The sequence below is a fragment of the Crocodylus siamensis genome, chromosome 1 (assembly GCF_052110815.1).
Source record: "Crocodylus siamensis isolate JL-2025a chromosome 1, ASM5211081v1, whole genome shotgun sequence".
Lineage (NCBI taxonomy): Eukaryota > Metazoa > Chordata > Crocodylia > Crocodylidae > Crocodylus > Crocodylus siamensis.
In genome coordinates this window covers 271,124,605-271,139,480 of record NC_143395.1, presented here as the reverse complement: position 1 = coordinate 271,139,480, position 14,876 = coordinate 271,124,605, and positions in this window count along the sequence as shown.

Below are 14,876 nucleotides of genomic sequence, written 5' to 3'. Positions count from 1 at the left end.
AGATCCCCCCTCAGCCTTCTCTTGTGGAGGCTGAATAGGTTCAGGTCCCGTAGCCTCTCATAGGGCCTGCCCTGCTGCCCTCTGACCATGTGAGTGGCCCTCCTCTGGACCCTCTACATGTTGTCCACATCCCTCTTGAAGTGCGGTGTCCAGAGCTGGATGCAGTACTTTAGCTGCGGCCTGACCAGTGTTGTATAGAGGGGGAGGATCACCTCCTTGGACCTGCTTCAGGTGCATCCACAGATGTACCTGACTGCAACCCCACACTGCCGGCCCATGTTCATCTTGGCATCAGTGATGACTCCAAGATCCTTTTCTGCCTCTGCGCTGACAAGAAGGGAGTTCCCCAGCCTGTAGGTATGGTGTTGGCTCTTCCTCCCCAGGTACATCACCCTGCACTTGTCAGTGTTGAATCCCATCCTATTCTCGTCCGCCCACCCCTGTAACCTGTCTAGGTCCGATTGCAGCCTATTCCTCCCTTCTAGTGTGCCCACATCCCCCCACATCTGAGTGTCATCTGCAGATTTGAACAGGGTGCTTTTTACCCCCTCATCCAAGTCACTGATGAAGATGTTGAACAGTGCGGGCCCGAGGACCAAGCCCTGCAGGACCCCACTGCCCACATCTCTCCAGGTCTAAAATGACCCATCTACCCCCACTCTCTGGGTGTGGCCCTACAGCCAGTTAGTGACCCATTTGACTGTGTAGTTGTCGACACCACAGTCCCCTAGTTTTTTAATGAGAATGGGGTGAGGGACTGTTGCTGGTTGGATCCAGACCTGTTTGCAGTAGGGTAGGCAGTGGGGAAACTAACAGTAATAGTGGGGCTCACCCCCACCCTGCCTGCTGCTGAAGGCCATCCCTATAGCCCTAAATTCTGCAGCAGGCCCTAATCCTGATCCTGAATTTAGGGGCCCACCAGGAACCTTGTGTGTTGGAGGAAACAGCTCTGCAAACTGGATCCCACTCAGACGCCCAATGTTGGACAATGTTTTATAGATTGTCTCTGCACCTGTTCTGTTTGAATTATTTTTTCTTGAACATGTTTCCCCAGAATTGTACATTGTAAGGTCTTCCCACACTTGCTGTATCATATTGTATAATAGCATTGCTACTTCCCTGTTTCTCACAAAAACATCTGGTCTCATAGGCTGCCTATATACATGCTTGGGGGGAGGGCATTTTCATTAAAGTGATTCCTGGACAGTCAGTCTTATTAGGAGGGCTCACCATTATGTGTATTAAGCCCCTCACATGTTTCAAAATGACCACAGGCTGCATTATCTAAAGCCCATCCAGTGAGGTTTAGATAAAGTGCCCCAGTACCCATTTTTAAATGCATAGAGGCTTAATATATATGATGGTGAAGCCATGCTGGAGTGTTCTAATTAAAACATGGAACAGACTCAATTAATCAGGTTTGCTCTGGCATGTTCTAATTAGAATGTGCACCAGCACGTATATAGGCAGTCATATATCTTAGGATGATGTTCAGCTCTTTCACAGCAGATCACACTTCCACTTTTTGCTCATCAGGGCCCAGGACTGGGCAAAACACTCATATCTGGTGAGAAACCATCTCAGTCTCAAATCTTCTGGGGTGTATCCGCATTAAAGGACCTCTGCTGCCAGTGGAGATGCACCCTGTGTTGGGAAAAGGCACCTGCAAATATTTTTCTGATGGTTTTGCTATGCTTTCTGCCTCCATCACATAATCCAGAGATCAAAAACCAACATTCTGTGGGTCAGATCTACTACACCAAGCAATTTCCTTGAGCCCTCAAGCTCAGATATTGGCAGTAGTTTGGTTGTGGGACGATTCTGTGGCAGTCTCCTGTCGATGGCAAGAAGCAGCAGTGAAGAGAAGTGGTGGTGGCAGCTGCCACATTAGAAGTCCTGGCCTGCCTCAAACTGATCCGAGTTACTTTACGTCACCACTCCTAAAAGGTTTCTGATCCCTAAGAGAAGCTAAGATGAATATTTTCTTCTCAGTCAGCATGCTAGAGGTTTTGTTGGCACAGCTCATGGCTATGATTGTAAACTTTGACTTGGGCTTTCTTATTTCAGATCTTCCCACATTCTTATAGCAATTTCAAATGTAAATTTAGACTTTTTAATATCATCACTCTTGTCCCACATTTTCTACTTGTTGTTTGATTTTGATTTGAGGGCAAGGGAATAGTTTTTAATATTTTATTGGAATTTATATTTGTCAGGGAGTTAGCAAGTTTTTCAAAAAAAATTTAAACAGTCCATGAGCTTGTGTTGGACAATGCACCTTTCAAGCAGACACTACATGGGCATAAGAACCCCCAGTAGTTGATACCAGTGGAGAATCAGGGCTCTAATACCTGACAGACTATCCGTCATGCTGAGCTTCTATAAAAACACCCCACCCCATGCTGAACAATGACTAAAATCCATAGTTTATGTAGTACAGCAGAAGCCTGCTTCATTAATCAGATAATTTAATCCTTTTTAAATATTGATATATATTTTATAAAGAAACTAGAGACTTTCCAGTGATTCTGCCAACACAGCACCACACTTTATTGAATATATCATCAAAGCTGGTAGTTAATTGAAGCTGGATAATGTGTTACACTAATATGTGATCACAGAAAGGGATAAGTAGATATAATTCTAATAACCCACAAGAGCTTTGTTTGAATACCTTTATATGAATTCACGTGTGCATGCACGCACGCACGCACACACACACAATTGCTGCTCATACACCACAGATACACACATCTACACTATATTGTTATATATCGTATGTGGTTTGTGAGTTTATACTGTATAAATAGTAACTGGTTTGTGAGCTTAAGGAACAGACTCTTCTGAAAACACGATCGAGTAATTCATTGGACTCCCTAGTGGTTTTTTTGAACTGATATTGTTGGCAGGCTGGATCTGCCCTGTGTAAAGAAGAATGGAAAAAGGTTTTAAAAGTGATTTTTAGGCTTTATTTTAGTAAGTGGCATGCCTATCTGCAAGGGCAACAGTGGTTAATACTTGGGTGGTACATGATCCCATTCTGACCAATCAGCACCAGAGGTTTAAATGCAGAAGCATGTAATCATTTTGTGTTCTATCTTTTCATACTGAAGCCAGGAATATGTCCAGACAAGATAAGTGGCCTACTGTTTTTCTCACAGTCTGTCCACTCTTTCTGGCTTTCTACTTTTTTCTCTCTCTTGAGCACAGATACAAACAGCTTCAGAGAATCAATGAACACTCCTTAATGTCCCCATTCAGGAAAGTATAGTGTCATCTTTAACAGGTCATAAGAACATATTGGTGTGTTTTGCATTGTTTTCCATAACAGTGGTGTACTGAACCACATTCTAAAGGTTTAGTGTGTCCTTAAGTAGTTATCAAAGTCAGGACTTCAGTGTTTGCATTAGGAGAGAGGTGATGTCGAAACATCAAGTATACTCTGAACGCAAGAATTAAAAAAGGATATTAGAAAAATCTTTTTACCTCTTGTATATCAAAGAAAACTATTTTTTTGTGCAAAATCTAGTCATGCTGCTTGAAAAGCTAACATATCTTTACAGTATAGGAAATCTGAGAGTCTAGATCATGCATATAAAAATACCAGAAAACTGGGGATACAATTTATTTTAGAAGTAATACAGTTTTGGAGCAAAATGCTGGCCCCACTGAATTCTATGGAGATGTGTGATTAAGATCAGTGGTGCTAGGTTTCATTCATTCCTTATAACAGTATGTAGGGATAGATGTTACTGACTTGGGATTGGTTTTTGACAAACAGGTTTTATTTAGTCCAGAAAGAAAAACAGCACCTTAAATGGAGTTTTAAAAAAAAGCAATTCTGCCTAGTTCTGAATTGTTTGAATAATGACTCATATTTTTATTTGACAGGTTCTATGTTTGCAACTGCATATGTTTTTATAAACGTTAATGTATTTGCCCTTATTTCAGTATTATAAAATGAGTGTGTAGCCACTCACTATGTAGAACAGGTCATGGGACTTCACACCTAGTCTTTTCCATTTTGAGAGAGCTTTAGTTCAACGTAAATTAGCTCCTCTGACAACCTAGGGGCATGATATCACCTACTGTGGACATAGGATTCCTGGTTGTATGTCTGCTTCTTAGTACAGAGCAAAATTCTGGGTAAATTACTCCATGGTAATTTGGGGTTTGTGTCTGCACCCTGGAATATGCACCACAGTTCTCAAAGTACTTTGCAAAGTAGCTAAATAGCATTATACCTATATGCGAGAGGCGAGGGGGGTTTTTTTGGGAGAGGTGTTATCTTTTATTGGACTCAATATTGATGCTTCCTGAATATTGAGGAAGGGTACCTTGCAACCTGAAGGGTCTAAAAACACTTGTCTAAAATCTCTTGCAACTGTACAGTTGGTCCAGTAAAAGATATCACACCCGCAAAATCCTTGACCCTCATATTTCAGGACCAACATAGCAACAGCATAAATCCAACACTACCATTGTTACCATTTGTCAGATTGGTAGTCTTGGGTATGGAGAACTGAAATGACTTGCCAAAAACCAGTAGCAGATCTGAGAAAATAATTTGTGTGTCTCAAGAAGAAGACCAATGCCTGCTCACCAATTCATACTGCCTCCTTGAAGTTTGACAGACTGAGATAGCATAACTCTTTCATGGTTTTCAATGGGAAAAAACATGACCTTTGGTGTTTTAAGATCACTTATCAAAGATCACTTTAAAGTATATGCACATACATGTTAACCATATGATTCTTTGGTTCCATAGAGGTAAGACAATCATGGAAGACAATCATCCCTGACTGCAAGAGATTGCCAAAGATGATTATTTACTCAGTTTCTTGGGTAGGTTGTTTTAGGCTATCATGAATAGACTGGCCCCCAGAACCCAAGCTGCCCATGGTGTGTGTGTGTGTGTGTGTTTCCAAGTTTACTTTTTTATAGGCAGATATGGGGGGATATTACATATGAAGAGAAAAACGCTTCAGTGATTTCATCAGCACAAAATGTCCAGGTAACAAATGTGCTTGGGCCCTGTTTATGTAGCCTTAACCACTGCTATAGCTGGTGGTTGCTGGCAAGAGTAACTTTTCCTGGGATAGATGGAGCCCTTACAGCATTGCTTTGTTAGCTTGGGGAGAGAATAATGTGAGAAGAGTCAGCCAGCAGCCTGGCTACACTGGAGAATGTATTTATTCTTAACTACAAGTGTCAGTGAAATGGCTCTTTTGCCCCACTCAAAGTTATGACCAGGAAAAACATCTTTCTACCTCTTTCTAGAAACCTGACTGCATCATTAACAAAAATACAGAGCCATTCATTTTCCTAAAAATAGGGACATATCTACACTATCCATTTCCTAAATTTAGGAAATTGGAATTTAGGAAATTTATGGAAATGGTGTTCTGGAGGTCATCTTATGGCTTATGCATTTGGCAGCACAAAAGGAATAAGGTACCAGAGCCTCCAAGGTGCCAGGGTGTTAAAGGCTGCTGTGTTCTCTGTATGCCCCGGACAGGCGAGTGACAAAGGGCCACAGGGGAGTGGAGGGGAAGTAGAGCTTTGATTCACTCCCAGTTCATTCTGGTGTTCAGCATGAGGTAGTGAACAGATCTAACACAGTTTCTTTCTCTCTGGAGCAGTAAAAAGACTCCTTGGTTGTTTTGGGGTCAATACAGAAACACTTTGTTTCCCTTAGTCTGGGCTACACCATAATGTCAAAGCCTTAATAACTATTACTCTAGCTATTCAGAATTTAATAGAGGAAGAAAAATATGGCATTTTCCTTTAATGAACATTTTAGTTAATTCGGCTGGGCTTTTTTCATTTGTTTTATTTTCAGCTCATCAGCAATGAGCAGTTTAGAACTGCAAGCACAGTATTCTTTGCAAGAACAACATGTGTTGAGGCAATCAGTGTGTCTTTATCCTTGTATTTATTCGGCTTTGTTTTAATAAATCCAGTAATAGGCTTTCAGAGGCAATGAAGGGAAAAGAATAATCTAAAACAAAGTGGTTGAAAAGAAGACAATGTGCAGAGAGTAGGGGAGAGACCTTCCACTGTGATTTTGGAGGCCTGTGCAGCTGTTTAATTCTTTAGCAGATTTTAATCAACTCAATTACACTGGAAAGCAACAAGATGCTACAACAGAGTGGCTATACTCAGGCAAAAGAGCAAACAAAGGGGAGCTTTCCTTATTTAAGTTCCTTTGCTTTATTTTCTTTCTTCCTCCCGCTCCCCTCCCCTCCTTTCTCTGCTTTTACAAAGAAAAACACCATATTAATTCATTTTAATTATAAACTTATCCATGCAGGTCTGTAGATAGACAAGTAATTTTATTCTTTGCCCAGTATATCATCATTTAATCAAAGGTTTCCTAAATACTTTCAGGATTACCACTGCTGTACCATTCCAATTGCCATCAGGGTATAATGGCTTTTCTAGCTGCCTTGAAAAGCTCTAATTGGATGTGAGCCCATCCTTTAAAGAGGGATTAGCAACTCATCTGCAGGCACTTATAGCTAAATTTTAGGCTTTGACTCACTTTTTGCATTTGCATTTGTACTCATGAAAACCAGTGCCCGGCTCATCCCAGAACAATGAGGAATTGGTGCCAAAGGCAACAGTTAAGACCAAAATTATCCCTACAAGTACCACTTAAAACTATGTTCCACTTTTAAATACATTCAGGTTGTCCAGGTGGTGGCCCTTGAGAACAGGGGCAGGCCAAGGGCGGCTGCATGCTGCCAGCACTGCTTGTGGGGGACACCATGCGGTCAGCGTCCATGCAGCTCACCTGGTGGTGGGAATTGGGTTGCAGTGGCAGGGGAGGGGGGGATCCAGGATGCTTCACAGGGTAGGGGGAAAAATCCCAAGGGCCTGTCCCTGCAGACGTGGTTGGTGCATTGTGCATCTCCTGCCTATAGGAAAGTTGGACAGCCCTGAAGAACATGTTTTTTCTAAGACTCTTATGATTCTTACTACGTGATAATGAACATCCTTCATGTTCATTGATAACAAACTCTCTCAGCTCTTTCTGAAGTTGAGCACTGGATTCCTCTGCACAGACTCTTTCTTTATCATGATGTAAATATCCAAGTGCAATGGGAGACTGAAAGGTCATAACAGATTTTAAATGGCATTGACTTTAATTTGAAAATGGCTGGAGGGAAGTGAAGGAAGAAGCAGCATTTGCTAATGGATCTACTGGGCTGTCTAGCTAAAAAAAAATCCTTTGGTTCAGCTGCAGGATATGGCCTTAATGGGTGACGTTCTTTGGCCTGTCTTATACAGGAAATCAGACTTGATAATGATCCCTTCTGGCCTTACAATCTGTGAAACTAAAAATAGTTGCTATTGTTCTTTTTTCTTGTCCTGCAGAGAGCAATTGCTCTTACTGGCCTTTGAAAAATCACATTATAGTTTTAAAGTTTGCAAAAGCACTTAAATGACTGTGTGTCTGCTATACCTGAGGATTCCTCTCAGCCCCTGCCACCCATGTTGTGCTTAACTTGCTGTATTTAGCTTCCTGTAACCAGAGGTCTGAGGAAGAATATTTTACATTTGAAAACTTGTCTAACTCTATTCCAACTACATAGTTGGTTCAATAACAGATATCACCCTAAGAAACCCTTGTATCTCACCAGCAACACCTGTGTCTTCAAGGCAACCCTAACCCTTGTTATCTACCAGCATCTGCAGGTAGGAGAGGCAGAACACACTGGCAGACAGGCAGTGCTGCACCAGTATGGCTACTCTACTTCCAGCTCAGAAGACTTAGCATGTGGATTAACTATGGCATGTCTCAAGATGGTGCTGTGTCACAATATCAACATACCCATTGAGAGAGCAAAGAGGCTAACAGAGTGGTATATTCGCTGGTTATTTTATAAAAAAATTATTGGATCTTCTCTTCTTTATAGACTTACATGAAATAAAATTAAAAGTGAGTGGGAATTCATGACAGAGATGGAGAAAAGGTTTTGGGGTGGATATTTGCTCTGATGCTTTAACAGGATTCTGGCAGATACCTTTAGAAAATGCAGAGTCCCTATTTGTGCATGTTCCAAAACCCCTTTGGGAGACAATGTTACATTAGGCTTTGCAAGTAGTACAGTAGCATAAGAAGCAGTGCGTGACCAAGTCATTGGCACCCATTTAGAAGGGATGTAAGAATAGTGGCCACCACCACTGCCAGCCCAGCCACCACTGCTGCTATCCAGGGTGCAGATCTGGTAGTTGTACCTCTGATTTGGTACCCCTAATGGGTCTGGGTTTTTTTGGATGGAATATAGGGTTCCAAAAAAATCTGTAAAACAAAGATATTTGAATATATCCTTCAACAGCGATTTGGACGACGGGGTGAAATGCAACCTGTTTAAATTTGCTGATGATACCAAAATTTGGGGTGAGGTGAGCACGCTAGTAGGGAGGGAAAGATTACAGTAAGATCTGGATAGGTTACAGGAGTGGGCTGACATAAACAGGATGCGTTTCAATACTGACAAGTGCAGGGTGCTGCACTTGAGTAGTAGTAACCAGCAGCACACTTATAGAATGGGAAACTCCCTTCTTCAGAGCAGGGAGGCAGAAAGGGATCTTGGAGTCATTATTGACTCCAAGATGAACATGGGCCAACAATGCGAGGTCACGGTTGGCAGGGCTAACCGGACCTTGTCGTGCATCCACAGGTGCATCTCAAGTAGAGCCAGGGAGGTGATCCTCCCCCTCTACGCGACACTGGTCAGGCCACAGCTGGAGTACTGTGTCCAGTTCTGTGCACCCCACTTCAGGAGGGATGTGGACAACATTGAGAGGGTCCAGAGGAGGGCCACCCGCATGATCCGGGGACAACAGGGCAGACCCTACAATGAAAGACTGCAGGACCTAAACCTGTTCAGCCTTCACAAGAGAAGGCTGAGGGGGGACCCGGTGACCGTCTATAAACTCACTAGGTGGGATCAGAAGGGTTTGGGGGAGACACTGTTTCCCCTAGCGCCCCCTGGCATGACAAGGAACAATGGACACAAGTTATTAGAGAGCAGATTTAGATTAGACATCCGCAAGAACTACTTCACAGTTAGGGCGGCTAGGATCTTTAAGAAGAGACTTGATGCCTACCTGGCTGGACTCATTTGAGTCCAGTTTTTTTCTCCCGCCCAGGCGTGGGGTCGGACTTGAATATCTACAAGGTCCCTTCCGACCCTACTTCTATGATTCTATGATCCAATTGAAGTGTAGAGTAATCATTAATGATTGTATATCTGTGGTTGTAAACCTGGACAGTTTGGTGAATAATGGACCTGAGCTACCAGAAAACTGAACAATTAGCAAAACTCATAAATCCAGGGGTCTGACAACTGCCATGTTCCCAGCTAGGAATGTTTCTGCATTTCCATTGCCTCATCTGAATGCTAGTTAAACTTACGTTTAACTTACCAATACATTGGATCTCTTGAGAAGGACAGGCATGTTCTCTCTTTATTTCAGGGCCCAGTCTGACAAAGTAAGCTCCTTTTGTTCAAACTTGGGGATGGACAGCCTTCCTTCATCTGCTCTCAGATGCATAGAGGGGAGCACAAAGACACTCTGGAATGGTAAACTATATAAAGAAATGTGTGCCTAGTGTGGCTGCCTGAATCAGCAGCCTCAGGATGTTACTGTACAAAGATGGCCAATTAACGTGATGCAAACCTTCATGGAGAGTTTGAGAAATTGAAGCAGTTAATTAAAGAAGCCCCTTTCCTGAGATGCTATGCATTTATTTGGAGAAGGTGGCTTCTTAATCCACAGATGTGGAAACTTTTATGTTTTTCTTTATTCAAGGTCATCATTAGTTGAAACTAACCTTAGCTAAATGACTACTTGTTATTGCCCAAAGAAGTTTGGCAAAGACTCCCTGAAAATCCAGAAATGGCTTTGTTCTGGTACAAATGTTTTGCAAAGGTGACTGAGAATTGGCAGCTATAGACACATGCCCTAGAACATCTGGCAAAATGTACTGAACCATTGTCCAGACATAAATTATGCACATGACAGTTTGATAAGAAACCTGCCAGATCTGGGCACTAATGACGTGGCCGGGAGTAGTCCAGACCGCATCATGAGAGACTACAAGGCTCTGGGGGCCATGCTTAGGGCGACAGGAGCCCATGTGGTTTTGTCCTCTGTTCTTCTGGTGAGCAGATGCGGATGAGGCCCGCATTACAGAGCTCAACCAGTGGCTTCAGAGCCGGTGTTACCAGGCAGGCTTTGGATTCTTTGACCATGACCCACACTTCTGCGCAGGAGACAACTAGGGCGGGACGGGCTACATCTCTCCCTGAAAGGTAAGCATTTTTTCTCTTCCAGGTTGGCTGATCTCATACAGTGAGCTTTAAACTAGGTTCGTTGGAGGATGGGGATGCAGAGGTGCAGAAAGACACTTCAACATCAAGCCAGGTGACGTGAGCAGGGACAACTCAGGTAAGTGACAAGGGCCCAGGCAACCTTGGGAACAAGAGGGCAGCAGAAACAGACATAGGAGGTCTCAATTGCCTCTACACAAATGCTAGAAGTATGGGGAATAAGCAGGAGGAACTCACTCTCCTGTTAGCTAGCAAAAACCCTGACCTGGTTGGGCTTACAGAAACCTGGTGGGATTTTATGCACAACTGGGCAATACACTTTGAGGGCTATAGGTTGTATAGATGGGATAGAGTAGGGAAAAAGTGGGGGTGTAGTGTTCTATCTTAAAGACCAGTACACATCCTCAGTGATCAGGATGGGTTCAGAAGAGGGGCAAACTAAGATGCTCTGGATTAGGATGCGAGAGGGGCATGGGTAAATGGACTTGATGGTGGGTATCTACTACAGACCACCTCACCAGGGGGATGAGCTGGACCTAGAATTTTCACTTCAGCTCACAGAGGCTGTGAGGACAGGTGAGAATAGAATGGAATTCAATGCAGACAGGTGCAAGGTGCTGCATCTAGGGAGAAGGAACCTGCAACATACCTATAGGCTGGGGAATACCCTTGGTTGAACAACAAGAGTGACTGAAAGGGATCTTGGAGTCATTGTTGACGCCAGGGTGGACTTGAGCTGCCAATGCGAGGAAGCAGTCAGTAAGGCTAACCGCACCTTGTCATGCATCTACAGATGCATCACAAGCATGTCCAGGGAGATGATCCTTCCCCTCATGTGGTGCTGATCAGGCTGGTTGGAGTACTGCATCCAGTTCTGGGCACCATACTTCAAGAGGGATGTGGCTAACCTTGAGAGGGTCCAGAGGAGGGCCACTCGCCTGGTCAGGGGGCAGCATGCCAGGCCCTACAAAGATTGGCTAAAGGGCCTGAATCTATTCAGCCTCCACAAAAGAAGACTGAGAGGGAATCTGGTGGCTGTCTATAAACTCACCAGAGGTGACCAGCAGAAAATAGGCGAGGCTCTTTTCCCCCGGGAACCACCTGGGATAACAAGGAATAACAGCCACAGATTGACTGAGAGTAGGTTCAGGCTTGATATCAGGAGGTATTACTTTACAGTTAGGGCTGCCAGCCTCTGCAGTGGGCTCCCAAGGGAGGTGGTGCTCTCTCCTACCTTGGAGGTCTTCAAGAGGAGGTTGGATAGATACCTGGCTGGGGTTTTATGATCCCAGCACTCATTCCTGCCCAGGGCAGGGGCTCATACTTGATGATCTATTCAGGTTCCTTCCGGCTTTAGAATCTATGAAACAAGGCCATGCATAGATATTCATTCTCCGCTGGGAGAATCACTGTTCTCCTGGTAGAAGCTATAAGGGTGCAGACATTTCAGTTTTCCTCACAGAGCAAAATAACCTGACTACAATAAACTAGGAGTCACTCCTGGGAAAGTTTCTCCTGGGAGACTGAAAGTCTGCATGCTTTCCTCAAGCTTGACTCCTCTGGGGCAACAGGAGGACTGGAACCGGGGGAAAGGCTCCTATGCCAGAGACTAGGGTCATGTATTCTGGAGACAAGAGAGGGTAGCTGCTCCCAGAGAGAGAAGCAGGTAGGTGGACTTGTGGAGTTGCTCCTTCTGTTTAGCTCCCAGATTTTTTAAAGAGCAAGATCTCTCTCTCTCCCCTTTAGGGCATACTTCATTTGTTACTCAAAAATTTGTCTTGAAACTCCTTGCTCTTCCATTGTGCAGGCCATTAGAAGGAGAGTCCTGTACCGCCTCCCCACCCTCACCCCCTGAAATTTCTGTTGGCATATAGACTGTTGTCTCAGGAGACCTAGGGGAGTAAGGTCCAGAGAAGATACATGCTTCATTGTCTATATGTAAGCTCAAACATGGATTTTTCAAAACTGTCTTTCATCTTCTAAAGCTAGAATGCTTTGTACTTGACAGAAATGGTATTATTCTCCATCATCCTAATTTAATGCAACCTATTCTGGGCAGCTTTATTAATTTCATACTTATCTTAATAGCCTAAAAAATAAATTATCCAAATGAAAATAGATAGTGTGCTGGAGAGACGCTAGCATATACTACAGAGTAGGCATCAAGTCCATTTACTGGTATTTAATGTGCATTGTGAGACAAAAAAATAAAGCAACAGGCTGTGGGAAAGGATTTCAGCTGTCCAGTTACAGAACAGACTATAACAGTTCCCTCTCTCCTATTGTTTTCCAGAAGATTAATTTTTCTTAAAGCTGCTTTCCCCTTGGATTTGAAATCTTGTTGTATTTCCATTGGCACAAATGGAGAGACAAAACCTGAAAGCTGGAATCTACCCTCTGGGTTTTGCTTCTGAGTCCTGAAAAATGTCAGCACATTTGGTTGGTTCCACTCAGCAAAATTGCTCCAAGAGTTTTCCTCTTGACTTCTTCATCCCACAGACATGTGAACGGGAAATATTTAACTAATTTTCTGTAATCAGTGAATAAGCAGAAGAGGGGCTGTGCCACTGAGGTGAAAATGAGGTCTTGTCTATGGTAGGCCAGCACTCTTTTAGCTATCATTTTTTCTCAGCTTAGTTGCATTCACTTTGCTTACCTTTTAGCTGTAAGTGCAAACAATAAAAAATGGGATCATCACAGTGAGACAAAGTGACGCTTGTGAGAGAAAGGGGAAAGAAGAAGAAAAGTGGTGTGTGTGGCTAAGACACACATTGACGGTAACTATATCAACAGATGTGCACAGTCATCTTTAACACATAGCTGCTATGGCTTCCATGAAGCGGTAACGTTGACTAGGCAGTATATATATACCTTTATAGATAGGTCTGAACTTGAGATCTGTTCTCTGCCTCCACTATAGACTAATTTGAAAATGCTGAATCTGATGCTCTGGAACTTCAGAAGAGCAAAGATCGGGGGTCACAGACTGTAACTTGAACCCAAATCTTGAATAACATCTAGACGTTACTGTTAGACATGGATATGCAGTTGGAGGAATTCCCATTTCAAACAGAGGCAGGCGAACAAAGCCAGTTTTGTTAAAAATATATGTGCTACATCTAATTATTTGACCGGTTTTTGCAAACAACAGACAGCCAGGTGCTTATTCTACCAGTAGCTTTGAATATTAAATACTCAGAATCAGATACTGAGTTTGTGGTTTGTCTCCTGGGTTACGTGATATAGTTTCTGTTTTCTGGTTGGATGACCTAATTATGCCTGCATTTTATCCCAAAGCAAATTTTATTTAATCAGAAAATGAAGCTGATTCTGTTCAGAACTCACTGTCATGTTCTCAGTGTACCTCAGTATTCTACCACTTCTGCATCTGGAAATAGTTATAGGCATCCTTTTTTGTGGGTTACATTTTTTAAATAAATATTTGGGTTCAATAGAACAGTTGGGCTATGCACAGACTTTCAAAAAGCTGGATTCTGGATTGATTCAATCTTTTCAGGCTAGTCTAACCTGTCTAGGTTGAACTGATGTGCGTGTGCACAGACATTCCCTCTGGACTGAGGAAATGCAGACACATGCCTGCAGTTGCTCAGGCCAGGTGCCGGGGGCACTAGAGCATACCCTGGGCTGCAGGGAAGCTGTGCTGGGGTGGTGGCCAGCCACAGCAGTAGCCTGAAGTAAACTGGCTGGGGAGGGAGTGTAATTCCCTCCTTCCAGTTCCACTTGCACGGACCTGAGCCGGGGTGCACCTGGCGTTCCCCCCTCGCTGCTGCAGCGGCAGAGCTGGGTGTGGCCGTGGTCCCTGAGGCAGAGGGAGCAGGGAGGGGGTTTATTCCCCGCTCGGCCCTCTCTGCCCCCAGTGGACTGCAGCAGGGTCTGGCGGCCCCAACTGTCACCGTCGCTTGCTCCCTACTTGGGGCAAGTGGTGGAATTAGCTCCACTGGATCCCGGACGGAGGGAGAAATAACCCTCCTCTCTGCCAGCCTGCCCCTGGACATGCCCCTGCCCCTGCCCCTGCCGCTGGATGGGGGCAGCAGCCCTGTCACGATGTCCAGGGAGCATGAGTACCTTTCCGGCAGGGGCCCCACTGTGGGGCGGGCAGACTGTGCACGGCAGCACTAGGGCTCAGAGGGGGCCAAAGCAGTCCGCAGCAGCTTTCCCTGTCCTGCAGCACAGCTCCCTACTGAGAAGGGGCTTGCACTCTGGGAAACCATGACAGGGGCTGCTGTCCCCCATCTGCTGCCCCCCGTCATTGTTGCTCCCCCTTTGCCGCTTCAGTGGCCAGCTGGGGGTGGGGCTAGATGCTGGCCGGCCAGGCCCCTTAGGTGGGGGGCAGGGAGCAGGGTTATTCCCCGCTTTGCCCCCAGGGCACTGTAGTGGGATCTGCCCACCCCAACTGCTTCCAGCACTGCCAGGGCAAGCGCTGAAATAAGCCCCTCCTGTCCCCCTCCCTCCAGCATCTGGCCGAGGGGGCTTATTTTGCCGCTTGCCCCAAGTAGGGAGTGAGCAGTA